We start from the raw sequence: 12,587 nt of genomic DNA on the forward strand, positions 1-12,587 counted from the left end.
CAAGATGTCCATTGACAGATGAATGGATAAAGATGTGGTATATATATACAATGGAATATTATGCAGCCATCAAAAAATCTGTCAATGTTCTTAAATGGCTAACTTAGCCTCCTCCTGAATTGACTATTTATATCTCACCATCCTGTCAATTAAAAACCTAATCCCATCTGAACAAATTGGAAACTATTTCATGTTATTTATTTATAGTCTTCTTTAGATTTTTTGAAGTCTATTTTGATGTAAAAATTATAGCATTATTAATATGTTTTGATATTTCGTTATTACAGTTTTCTATAACCATTATAATATGTGGCTAAGAATAATAGATTTTTTTCATCCATGTCTCATGTCTCTCTTTCAATTACATATGAATTGGGCAATGTTGAAAACAAGAGAACCATTGTATCACCTATCAATACTGAAATACTCTTTAAAAATATCTATCTTAGCTCAGTAGCAATAAACCAGTAAAATATATGTTCAAAATGGTAATTTATTCAAAAGTTTGTTAGCATTGCACTTTAAGGATAATATGATGGTTTTGTTTACTATTGTCTATATGGTTTGAACTTGAATGTTAAATGTTGGATTGAAATGGAGCTTGATCAAACAGGATGTGTGTGAAGGTAAGGGAGTTTGCCTTACAAATGACACATTGGGAATCATGTTATGATCTAAAGCAGTGAAAGGCATCTCTAGATCTTGGTACACAGTTGAATTATTTACTTGTAAGTGATAGTACTGGTGGTCAAGTGAGCAGTCTCACAATTTGTCAAGAACTTAGTCTTGCTTTTAATATGTCATATATAATTCATATGTATAGGTAACATCTAGGACAGTTACCTTTTTACTTAATGTTTTTCTGTTAATTTCCTATTGTCAGTAGAGGAAGAAAAAAAAACCTAATTTCTGCTTGCCAATGAAAAATCTAGGGTTTTGTTTCTCAGTATAAAACTGTCAGTGTGTCTGAAGAAATCCCTTTTTAATCAGGAAGGTGCAGTCTGGCCCTTCCTTGAAACAACAGAAAAGTAAGTGTAAAAAAGAATTGAATTTTTTCAATTGATTCAATTCAAATGAGCAACACATTTACATAGGATTTTATCCACAAGTCCGACTAAATCACGATCAGCTTTACTATTTAAATGGGACAATAGTTTCTTGGAAACTGGGAAATTACTCAGGGAAGGATAAATAGAATGGAGGTTCCTCCCACCTGACCCTCTGCCAGTTTTCATGTTTATTCTTACTTCTTTATACTTGCACATTTATTCTTCCCACAGGAGTTACCCTGCTATGCATTAGACATTAATATGCACATCTGAATGAGGAGTCAGGTTTCAAGTTACAATAAAAACCCCTTGTAAAGAATTTTCTCCTGAATTCAGATCTTTAAAACAGCCACAACAGATTAAATTATTTTTTAAGGAAGGTAAGTTGTGCTATATTATTTCTTTTTAAATGTTCAAAATTTACTTTATTAGTTATTTTATGGTATGTCCTTAATGAATACATTCATATCAGACTAAGGGGAATGAAACCCATCACTGAGAAGGCTCTCTAATGAGCCATATAGAACTGAAATAACTACATATGCATTCCACAAATGGACCATTAATTGGAAAAAGAACCAAAGTGTGAAGATATAATCCTATAGGATGGAATTTAAATGGTAATATATTTTAAGGTTTTAGAATTTTCAATTCACTTGTGTGGAGGAAAAGGTGAATGTGAAACAAAGTTAGCTTTTCCTTCTGTCTAAGGTGAAGCATTTCCATTAAACCATGGTGCTAACCTAACTTTGAGAAAGAAATAATTTTGAGAATTTTGTGAATTTAACAAGAACTGTTGTCTCGACCTAATACTTTTTCTTTTTTTGGTTATTTAAGTGGCATGTTCTGTCATACTTGTGGCTCTATTCCTGTGTTGCCAGTGCTGCTGTCTGCTTAAGACGTGACAGACTGACCGTGGGAGGAACAAGGACATTTTGATACGGCTGTGCCCACTGGAACACACCTGACGAGAGCCAGGACTTTCTGTGGATGAGCAGGTAGTTTATCCTCAACAGGCCCCAAGAGGCAGGGCAAAGCTGGGAGGGGCATTAAATCAGGACACAGTGGGACCAGTGACCACCAGCCTCCACTGGCTCTGGAAAGAGTAGCCTGGGCTGGGTGAACAACCGCCTTCGCTCAGCCAGTCCACCCTATCGTGTGTCCCCACCCATTTGTTATTGACAAATTGTGAGACTGCTCACTTTCACACCCACTGGGGCTTTTGTCCCTAGTCCCCAGTGGGCTTGCCTTGCTCAGGGCAGCCCTCAACAAACGGATGACTCACTCAGCTGGGGCCACCACTGGTCCCCTTTCATGACACATTTCAGACAAACATGACTTGCCTATGCTTTGTGAAAACAAAAATGATACAAAACAAAAACACAAACATTGGATGCCTCTGTGAGGGAAAAGGAGTAAATTAATATTTACAGTTGGATCACAGGCATAAACCTGCTCTGTCCTGGACAGTGGGATATGTGGTTGTATTAGGATTCTCCGGGGCTCCTTATTTTATAGATGCATGGATATAGTATGTAATATATACAAGGAGATTTATTATAAGAAATTGGCTGGCAAGTCCAAAATCTATAGAGCCCAGCCCCCGTTCCCATCCAAAGGCTGGAAGCTGTCATAAAACCGGGATAGCTGAGGTCCCAACTTGAAGATCATCAGGCAGAATTCTCTCTTCCTCTGGGATGGCTGGGCTTTTTAAGGTTTTATTTAAATAAGTGATTGGATGAGTTAAACTGCTTTATTAGTCTACCAATCTAAATGTTAATCTCCAAAACCACCCTCACAGAAACATCCAGAAAAATGTAAGACCAAATATCTGGGCACTCCATCGTTCAGTCAAGTTGACACATAAAATTAATTGGAGTGGCCAGCCAACTTATTTGAAAGCAGCAGATAATTTACTGTCTCGTGTTGAGCCTCTGTCCACAGGAATTCACACAGTATTTTCTTTTACCTTTACTACAATGAATCCAGTCTCTCCTTATTCTATACTTGCTCTTAGTTTGTGTCAGAACTTCTCTGGATCCAGCCCCATTATGTTTATTTATCTCTTTTCTAGGTATTTAATTTTTTTCAAAGATTTAGTTATTTATTTTTGTGAGAGAGAGCACACGCGCGTGCGAGCACGGGGGCAGGGAGAGGGGCAAAGGGAGAAGCAGACTCCCGCCTTAGGGAGCCCGTTGTGGGGCTTGATCCCAGGACCCTGGGATCATGACCTGAGCTGAAGGCAGACGCTTAACCAACTGAGCCACACAGGCAACCATCTAGGTATTTGATTTAACATGTCATTTTAAAACAGTGATTTACAAACTATTCTCTGTGGAGGGATGTGGTGTGGGGGTAGGTAAATGGAAGACTGAAGGCAACAGGTGGGTTGCTGGGCACCACCTTCACTTCAAGGATGGTAGCTCTGTTTTTTATTCTTTTATTTGTTTTTCCTTCCCAGTAAGCTTTTATCTGAGGACAGATTAGTTGGCTCAAATGTATTTGAAAATTGCTATATATTTTCCTTAGTGAGTCCATGATTTTGCCTCAGAAGGTCCATGAAACTACTGAAATTGTATGTAATAATTTCTTTGTGAAGTTGTCTTTTTCTGAGGAGAAGGCACACAAATTTCTCATTTATTTAAAAAGGTCTATAACTCACAACAAATTAATCACCATTGGTTAAATATTATGCATGGCATCTTGTATTTTCAAAAGAAGATATGACTTAAAAATTACATGTAAGAACTTTGAGAATATTGATATTTAATAAATCATGTCCTATGTTTCTATTGGATCACTAATGAAGTGATAAGGATTCATTTGCAACCAAAAACAAAAGAGAGAAAAAAAAGCCTTTCCAATCTACACTTAGCTGTAGACATTACTGACTTCTTGGTGGGGTAGCATATTTGATACATGGAGACTTAAATATCTTCCTTCTCAATAATCTTCTCTGGAACTTAGCTAAATAGAAAAACCATTGAGTCAGATCAAGTTTAAACAGAAAAATTTTCAGTCTCCTATTGTTGCATAGCAAACATTCCCAGCACTGAGTGTCTTAAAATAACAGCATTTATTATTTTTTATGATTCTTTTGGTTGACTCGGTGGTTCATTACTCCACATAGTGTCAGCTGCTTTAAGCTGGGAGGTTGGCCAGGTTCCCTTGGCTCTCTGTGTGGTTTCTTATCCTTCAGAGAATGTATTTCCATATGTCCTCTCTCTTTGGGGGACTAGCATGGAGAATGAGTTCCAAGAAGATAAGTCCTAGTGTACAAATGCTTGTCAACCCTCTGTTCACATCATGCATGTTGATGCATGGCCAAAGTCTCATGTCCAAGCCCAGAATCAATATGGGAGAGAACTATACAAGGCTTGAAAACTGGGAGCATGATTCACTGGGAGCCAACACTGTAATGTCTAACACAGTAAAGAACTTGAAAAAGTTGTTTGTACCAAGCAGGCTGGTAGCTCATGGTCAGAAATTAAGTCTGTTTTTAGAAATTAAAAAATTATGTCATTTTGAATACCCCTGATTTAGGAGATGCATCCATACATATAATAACAAAAGTTCATACCTTAAAAACCTTTACTGTTGAAATAGGAAGAAAGAAAATGAAATAATTAAGTGTCCTCTTCAAAATATTTTTTAAGTCCATAAAATAAAAATTAAGAACATAGGCGTAAATGATAAGGCAAAGGAAGAATTTAATAATTTGAAAAACCATCAAAAAAGTGATAGATTAATATCAAAAATTGCTTCCTTGAAAAGTCTAATGAAATAAACAAAGCTCTCATAATTAAAAATTAAGTAAAACAGAGAAAACACAGACATAAAGAATGAAAATTTGAATTCATAGTTAATTCAAGGCTTACTGTTATCTTATTCTGCAATCCATTACCAAATACTATAAAGAAATACAAATTTGAAGTTAAAATATTTGAAAGGATGGTGCAAACTTATCATTATTTGTAGATAATGTAATTTGTTATCCAGATAAACTTGAAATAACTCAAAAGTATTAAGATTAACAAGCAATTGAATATTTATAAAATGCATATAAAAATAAAGAGCTATATTAATCAGCAGTGATCACAAAACATTGTAGAGAGCAATTTTCATTCACGTTAGTAGCAAAACTTTATCTGGGAATAAATTAACTCATTGTCTGGTCCATGGAAGTCTCTCAAAAATATTTTCTGTATGTTCAAAAACTAATAAAAATGAACAAGCATGTAGAACCTGTATAAACAGAGTTAATACACTTCAGTTGAGACATAATAAAGAACCTTTTTAAAAAATAAAGAGTCTTGATTAAATAAATGTATATCATGTTCCAGGATGGGAAGTATGAATATTGTAAAGATGTTAATTTTATCCTATTAATTTAAATATTTAATTCAATTTCCTCCAAAACATTTTTTGGACCTTAAAGTCATACAAAAGTGTGATAGAAGAGCAAAAAAGGGGAGGAAGGTATACATTTCTTTTTTAAAAAGAAGAGTAAGGTATGTAGGTACTACCAAATACTTGATATTAAAACAGAGCCATGATAATCAAAACAGCATGTGATTAGCACCAAATCAGTTAGATTAATGAGACTGAATAAAGATGTCAGGAATGGGCTTTCATGTAATCAGAATTTAAAATATGGTAGAGACCAGTAGAAAATTTAGTTTATTTAAATAGTGATGCTGAAAGCATTATTAATCATAAAATAAGATCTCGACATCAAATTATAATCCATAATAAGAAAAAACAATGGTAATTGGCATATTTGCCTACATAAAACTAAAAATTTTTGTATGTCAACATATTATGAATACAAGTTTAAAAATGTAAGTTTCAGTTATGCAGAACGATAAGTTCTAGAGATCTGCTGTACATCATTATGCCTGTAATTAACACCAATGTATTTTACACTTAAAAACTTGTTAAGGGAGCCTCGGTGGCTCAGATGGTTAAGCATCCAACTCTTGGTTTTGGCTCAGGTCATGATCTTGGAATCATGAGATCGAGCCCCACGTTGGACTCCTCACTAAGCATGGAGTCGACTTGAAATTCTCTCCCTCTCCCTCTGCCCCCTCACTTGCTCTCTCTCTCTCTCTCTCATAAATAAATAAATCTTAAAAAAAACTTGTTAAAAGGGTAGGTCTCATGTTAAATGTCCTTACTATAATAAAAAACAACTTAATGATATATTTTCCAGAAATTTTTCCTCAAATCCCCCAAAAGTAAATATTCTCATTAAATAATCTTTTTAAAAAATCATGAAAGCATGAGCAATAAAAACATAAATAACAGAAACATGAATAGGACATGAACCAACAAAACAATACGAAATGAAAGAAAAGAATGGGAGTTTAACTTCACAATCAATTAAAGAAAATAAAAATCTATGTATTTTGTATTTGAAAATTTGAAAAATGAAAGAAAAATGATAGCTAGTGTAGTCAATAGTTCAGGTAAGTGGGAGTTACACATTATAGAGGGAAGTAAAAGTGATATATAGAATAATTTGGTAATATGTATCAAAATATTTTTTTAAAAAAATATCTTTTGATCTACTGATTTTATCTCCTAAAATTTACCTTAAGGAAATAATGATAGATGTGAATTAGACCATTAATATTTAATAGAAAACATTAAAAAATATGTAAACAACCCACATTTACAGCCAAGGAATATTATTAAAGGACCTTATATCTGTATGATGGGAATACCTGTAGGCATTAATAACGCATGACAAAAGAACTTCTACTTCATGACAGACAATAATATTCAGCATGATTTATATTATGTGAATGAGTAGTTCATAAAATATTAAGCATGGTGTCATCCCAGTGGAAAAAAATCTTGGGAAATATATGCCAAAATATTAATAGTACTTATTTCTTGTATATGACATTATGGGTGATTTTTATTTGTTTTCTTTTAGTGATTTTCTGTATTTTTCAAAATTCCTTAATCACTGTTTTATTTTCATATTCAGAAGCTGTTTAAAATTACTAAATATTATAGACAAAAGGTGATAAAAATAAGAAGTATCCTTTTGCTTGCATACTCTTATATGAGCGCATGTTTATGCACATGTGCTCATGCACACACACACACACACACACACACACACGCACATCTCCCAGGGTACAGATGTCTTTGTTTTGTAGCATCAGTTCTTTTAGCATTAATTGTGAATTTAATAGGCTTCCAGAGCTACGACATCTGTGGCACATGTGGAATATTTGGACAATTCTTAGCCTGTATCCGCAACCACATGAGGCATTGAAAACATTTGGGACTACTTGGTGAAAAGAGATTTGGTCTGCTATGGGCACACCTGTTATCTGAGGGATTTCCTTCAGACCCAGATCTGACCGTTCTCAAGTATTCAGAATTCTATTGGCTTAAAAGGTGTTTATTTTTCATACTGTCCCGTCAGTCACTCCCTGAGGAGTTCTCTGTCAGCGATTGATATAAGATTAACTATTTCATGTAAGTCAGAAAGAAGGCATTGCTACTTATTTATTCTTCCTCCCACACTGTTCTTTTGTTCCTTCTTTCCTTTGTCCTTCCCACTTTCTCTCTGTTATTTAGTTCTTTTCATCCTTTTATTCTCCCTCCCCCTCTACACCTTCTCCCCCCCTCCCCCCCGCCCCGTATGCCAGATTTAACACTTTGCGTTTGCCAATGACCTAGCAAACCTCTTAACGTGCCTTCAACGAGCTCAGAGATACTTGAGGGGATACTTGTACATAAAATAAAATTTGCCATGAAAGTGTTTTGTGTTTTCAGAAATTTTATGAAATAATACTTTGCAAAGATTAAATTAATAATCCTCATAGGGATTTAGTGAGAAAGATAGTGAAAAACTTAAATATTTGGAAAGAATACTTCAACAGAAGCCAGGCAACTTACCTTACTCAATGACAACCCTATTACTATGGAGCAAAATCTCTGGGTGTAATGATCAATTTGCAAACCATATCCTAGCAAATTGAAATCTCTTTTCTCCAATATCCTGCCACAGATGAATGTTTCCATTCCCCTAAAGTTGATTATGTTGAGACTTAATCCCCAGTGTCATGGTATTAGGAGGTGATCAGGTCGTGAAGGTGCAGTCTTTATGAATATATTATTTCCTTTATATAAGAGATTCCAGAGAGATTTCTCGCCTCCTCCCCCATGTGAAGGTACAGTGAAAGGCAGCCATCTATGAGGAAGTGGACCCTCAATAGACCCCGAATCTATCAGTGCCTTCATCTTGGACTTCCCAGTCTCCAGAACTGTCAGAAATAAATTTCTGTTGTTCATAAGCCACCTGTCTATAGTGTTTTGTTATAGCAGCTCAAACAGATGAAGATATATCCCCTGAAAGTGTTTTCCCGCATACCCTGACCCAGAAAAAAAATTTCTTCTTTCCCTTCACTATTAGGTATGTATAGGAGCATCTCTTAGCCCCAATTCCCAACACCTGCAAATTGTTTTTTCATTCTTACTATGTTTTCAAATGTCATCCTTCACAGAACATCCAGTTTTCCTAGGGTGGTTAGAAAAGGGGACTTGAACTTTGCCTTCTTTTCCTCTGCTCCCCATCACTAATCTCTTTCACCTTATTTTGATTTCTAAAGATTCTGTGTGTGAATATATCAGTTTGAGAGTTGGGATGAAAAAGGTGAACAGGATTTTAATTTGTGTATGGGAATTTTCCCCTAGAGATTAAAAAAAAATAGTCAAGACCATCCTGCTGTTCAAAGTTCAGATAGTACATACATTCATGAATTAAAGATAACATAGTATTGGTAGACAGGATTCAGATAGAAGAATGTTCTGATTTATTAAACTTGTCTTTCTAAGTAAGATAAAGCAGTTGAGCTAATAGACAATATGAGTCTCTTCTTCCTGAGTCTCAGAAGGAAATAATTCTGCTATAAGAGCCTTGGGAGAGAGAGAACTATAAAAACAGGCTCCGCTCTGATGGGCGGACACGGGGAGAGGGACTATATAATTTTGTACATTGACTGAGGCTAATTCAAATAGTGTTAATTGTTCCTCTGCTTCCAGTCAAGGTGATTCCCTGAGACTCAGCACAGCTCCACTGGTCTCCCCTGCCTGGAACTGAAAGTGTTAGAAGCTTAACTGTGTTTCAGGAGAAACAATGATCTTTGCTTTATCTGTGTACTGCATCCATACCTTGGAGCTGGGGGCAGGAAAGTAGAGAAGAGGACAGGTGCTGGTATCACTTCTATTACTTTTCATCAATGCTTCCTATAAGTTAACTTTTGCTACAAAACAGTGCTTTATACTTAACTGTGCAGATGGACCAGGGAGAGTTGACTTAGGATATAGAACAATGTTAATAGATTAAATTTTTATATGATTCCTTTTCTGACCTTCTAAGCCTTCCTTCACTCTCATTCACCTAAGCACCCATGAAATCCAGGAAGAGATTTCAGGCTCTGAAATTCAAAGAGAGGGTGTTTGCGCCTAGAAGTTGCCTACAAGCCAGGCTATTGTTTGGTGAATCGGTTAAAGTTTATATCCAAGAAGTAGTGATTGGCAGGCTAGATCAGTGAGTTTTAGATAGCGGAAATTTTGGTAGGTAGAAGAAGGAGAAGAGGGAGAACTCCCTTTCCCAGTCTTGTATGCTTGTGGCAAGGAGATGGAGACAAAGTAACATGTGAAGTGGTCAAACGCAGGGGCCTCTATTTCTGTTCTTCAGCCTAGAGTGGTAGTATGTCAGATAAATAAGGATATCACCAAATACAGAGGGGGCAGGTCTTCTCTATGCCCTTGTTTGCAACTCTAGGAGGAAGCTAGAATTGACCCATGTCACATCACTGAAAACATGCTTGGGGGAGACCCAAAAGCACTGGTCTAGCAGCATGGCTCTTCAGTCATGGCCATGGGATGGATTGTCTGTGCCAGGAAGGAATAGGATCAAAGTTAGACCTTAGAACTATCTTTAGGACCAGCAGGAGATACGATGAGACCGTCTGCACCTGAACTCTGAAGAGAAACAGGGTCCAAGCAAAGAAGAATGGACCAAAAGTTTACCAGGGACCAGCTTTTATATAGGAAACTAAAGGAGCCTGATAGTAGGTTGATAAGGAATCTACGTTCCAGAATTGTAGATTGTCTCGCTCTGCCTTTGGTCCAGAGTGTGTGAACAATACAACTGTCTTGTTATTTGGAGAGAAGCAGCTAGAGGAAAGTTATTAGCAAGACTGACCTTTTTTTTTAAAAGATGTATTAATTAATTAATTAATTAATTAATTATTTAGACAGAGAGAGAGAGAGAGAGAGAGCACAAGCAGGTGGAGAGGGAGAGCATGCTCCCCAAGGAGCAGGGAGCCTGAGGCGGGGCTCGATCCCAGGACCCTGGGATCATGACCTGAGCCAAAGGCAGACGCTTAACGACTGAGCCACCCAGGTGCCCCAAGACTGACCATTTTTATCTAAGAGACTGAATATATCCTGAAGGGCTTTTTTGATATCAGACTAAACTTTAGGTTAGATTGGGTATTTACTTGCATAAACAATGTGGGACACAGTAGGAAGAATAGATTAGTTATAGACAGAATAGCAAATTATGCATATAAAAAAGTTTGTTAACACGTAAACTTTTAGTTCTTTGGGTTATATAGTATGAATAAAAATTGACAACTGTTCTTTAGATGTAGATTATTGAAGTTAGCCCACAGATGTCATTCTGCAAGATTGTCTACTTTCCCTTTCAATTTTTTAAAAAATTAAATTCTGGTTAAAGTTGAGACAGTTCATTTGCTTGAACTGTCTTCTCCTTTGCTCCTGTCTTGTTCCTCTGTCTTTTCCTCACACCTCAACCTCTCTCCCTCAACTCCCCCCTGCAGCTTCTCCTTCTAATGTTTTCCGCACTAAATTATGAGAAACCAAACTTTCAAGACCACAAAGCTTGGCTTGACAAAATTTCATTTAAAGAATGTCATCTACTGTAAACCTACTATGTTCATATCTTTCATAATTGTTGAAACTTCGTGCAGGTGTCCACGTCTGCATTTCTGAATCTGGAATTCATCTTTAAAGAATACTGTTTAAGACAAGTGATGAGAAATGCTATTGCCTACTCCTGTCTGAAGTTGTAAAGACTCTCGATTTAACAATTTGTAGCAATAAGAAAGGTTTTTCATACAGATAATCTGCATCTGGATTTCGCTTCTCTTTATTTGGTGCCTAATTCTGTGCGGTCCTCTGCTTTTCTTGTCTCCCTAGGTCATAATTTTTGTTCTGAGGTATGCACGTGCTTCATGGAATCTGTGGATCCACTGAACTTATATGCATATGCTGTATGAATAGGCATTTTTTCCTGAAGAACCATATTTTCATGAGATTTTCAAAGAGAAATGAGACTGAATAAATTTGAGAATTCTTGTTCTATCTTTATATGTCAGCCTTATTCTGTCTCATCAACTCCTCATTTTCTCCTTTCTCTTCACTTGCGTCTATCTCTTTCCATAATATGGGTAGAAAATATCTGAACATAAGAAAAACTTCGCTTTCCTTTTTTTTAACTTTGCTTTCTGACTGTAACATAAAGAAGAAAGAATGAAAAAGTTTATATCTCTTTAAAAATAAAGTTTTGTTATGTCATTAACTATTGTAAATTTCTTTTTTTTTTAATTGCAGGGTTTGAACTCATGTGAGGCTTGAACTCATGATCCTGAGATCAGGACCTGAGCTGAGATCAAGAGTTGGATGCTTAATCAAATGAGCCACCCAGGCACCCCTAGATATTAACTATTTTAAAACCAAACAAAGAAAATCAAAATAAACCAACAAAAATAGTAATAAACATCCTCTAGATTCCTTCTGATTTTGAAAAGAAATATAAAAAATGATTAGTATTTTGAGGAATTGTTTTCCAAATGAAAACAATATTTTTGTGAATATTAAAATAAGTTATTATTAAAACATTTAAATTATACTTAGCATAGAATATGTATATATCCTGAAATCTACCACTCAGAATGAATCACAAGTGAATCTTTTAGAAAAAAAAAATTTCTAAGGTATCTTCTGTATTAACACACAATTTAAAATAAGTGGGGTCATAATATAATTTGTATTTTGTAATCTGCTTGTTTTTCCCACTGAATAATATATTGTGGTCATTTTTCCATGAAAGACATCTAAACTATCCTTTTTAATGCATATGCAGACTGAATTTATATTCATATATCACAGTTTTATCCATATTCTGTTAAAATGTACTTTAGTTTTTCCTAATTGTTCACTATTGTAAATAATATTTTCATGTGTGGCTTTTTATATATATCCTTATATTTTTATTTTAATTTTTAAAATTACAATGTATTTCAGACATATAAAAATACATAAAGGAAAATGTAGCAGAGACACCTATATCCACCACCAAGCTGAAGACTTAAGACAATACCGTGGAATTGGTTCCCCTATTTGTACCAACATCTTTATATAGTTCCATAATTGACTACTTTAGGTAAATTCCTAGAGACTAAATTTCTGGATCAAAAGTCTGGA

At 35.4% G+C, this 12,587-nt stretch overlaps 1 long non-coding RNA gene across 1 annotated transcript; it reads left to right on the forward strand.

Annotated features, from left to right (window-relative positions):
* The first annotated feature begins 1,894 nt into the window (after window positions 1-1,894).
* On the forward strand, window positions 1,895-11,884 carry LOC141372738 (uncharacterized). Its single transcript, XR_012378139.1, has 3 exons — window positions 1,895-2,047; window positions 9,114-9,279; window positions 11,715-11,884. It is a non-coding gene; the product is annotated as an uncharacterized lncRNA (long non-coding RNA).
* Window positions 11,885-12,587: the final 703 nt, after the last annotated feature.

The sequence above is a fragment of the Callorhinus ursinus genome, unplaced genomic scaffold, assembly GCF_003265705.2.
Source record: "Callorhinus ursinus isolate GAN/ISIS: 27379988/994484 unplaced genomic scaffold, GSC_fseal_2.0 scaffold5, whole genome shotgun sequence".
Taxonomy (NCBI): Eukaryota; Metazoa; Chordata; class Mammalia; order Carnivora; family Otariidae; genus Callorhinus; species Callorhinus ursinus.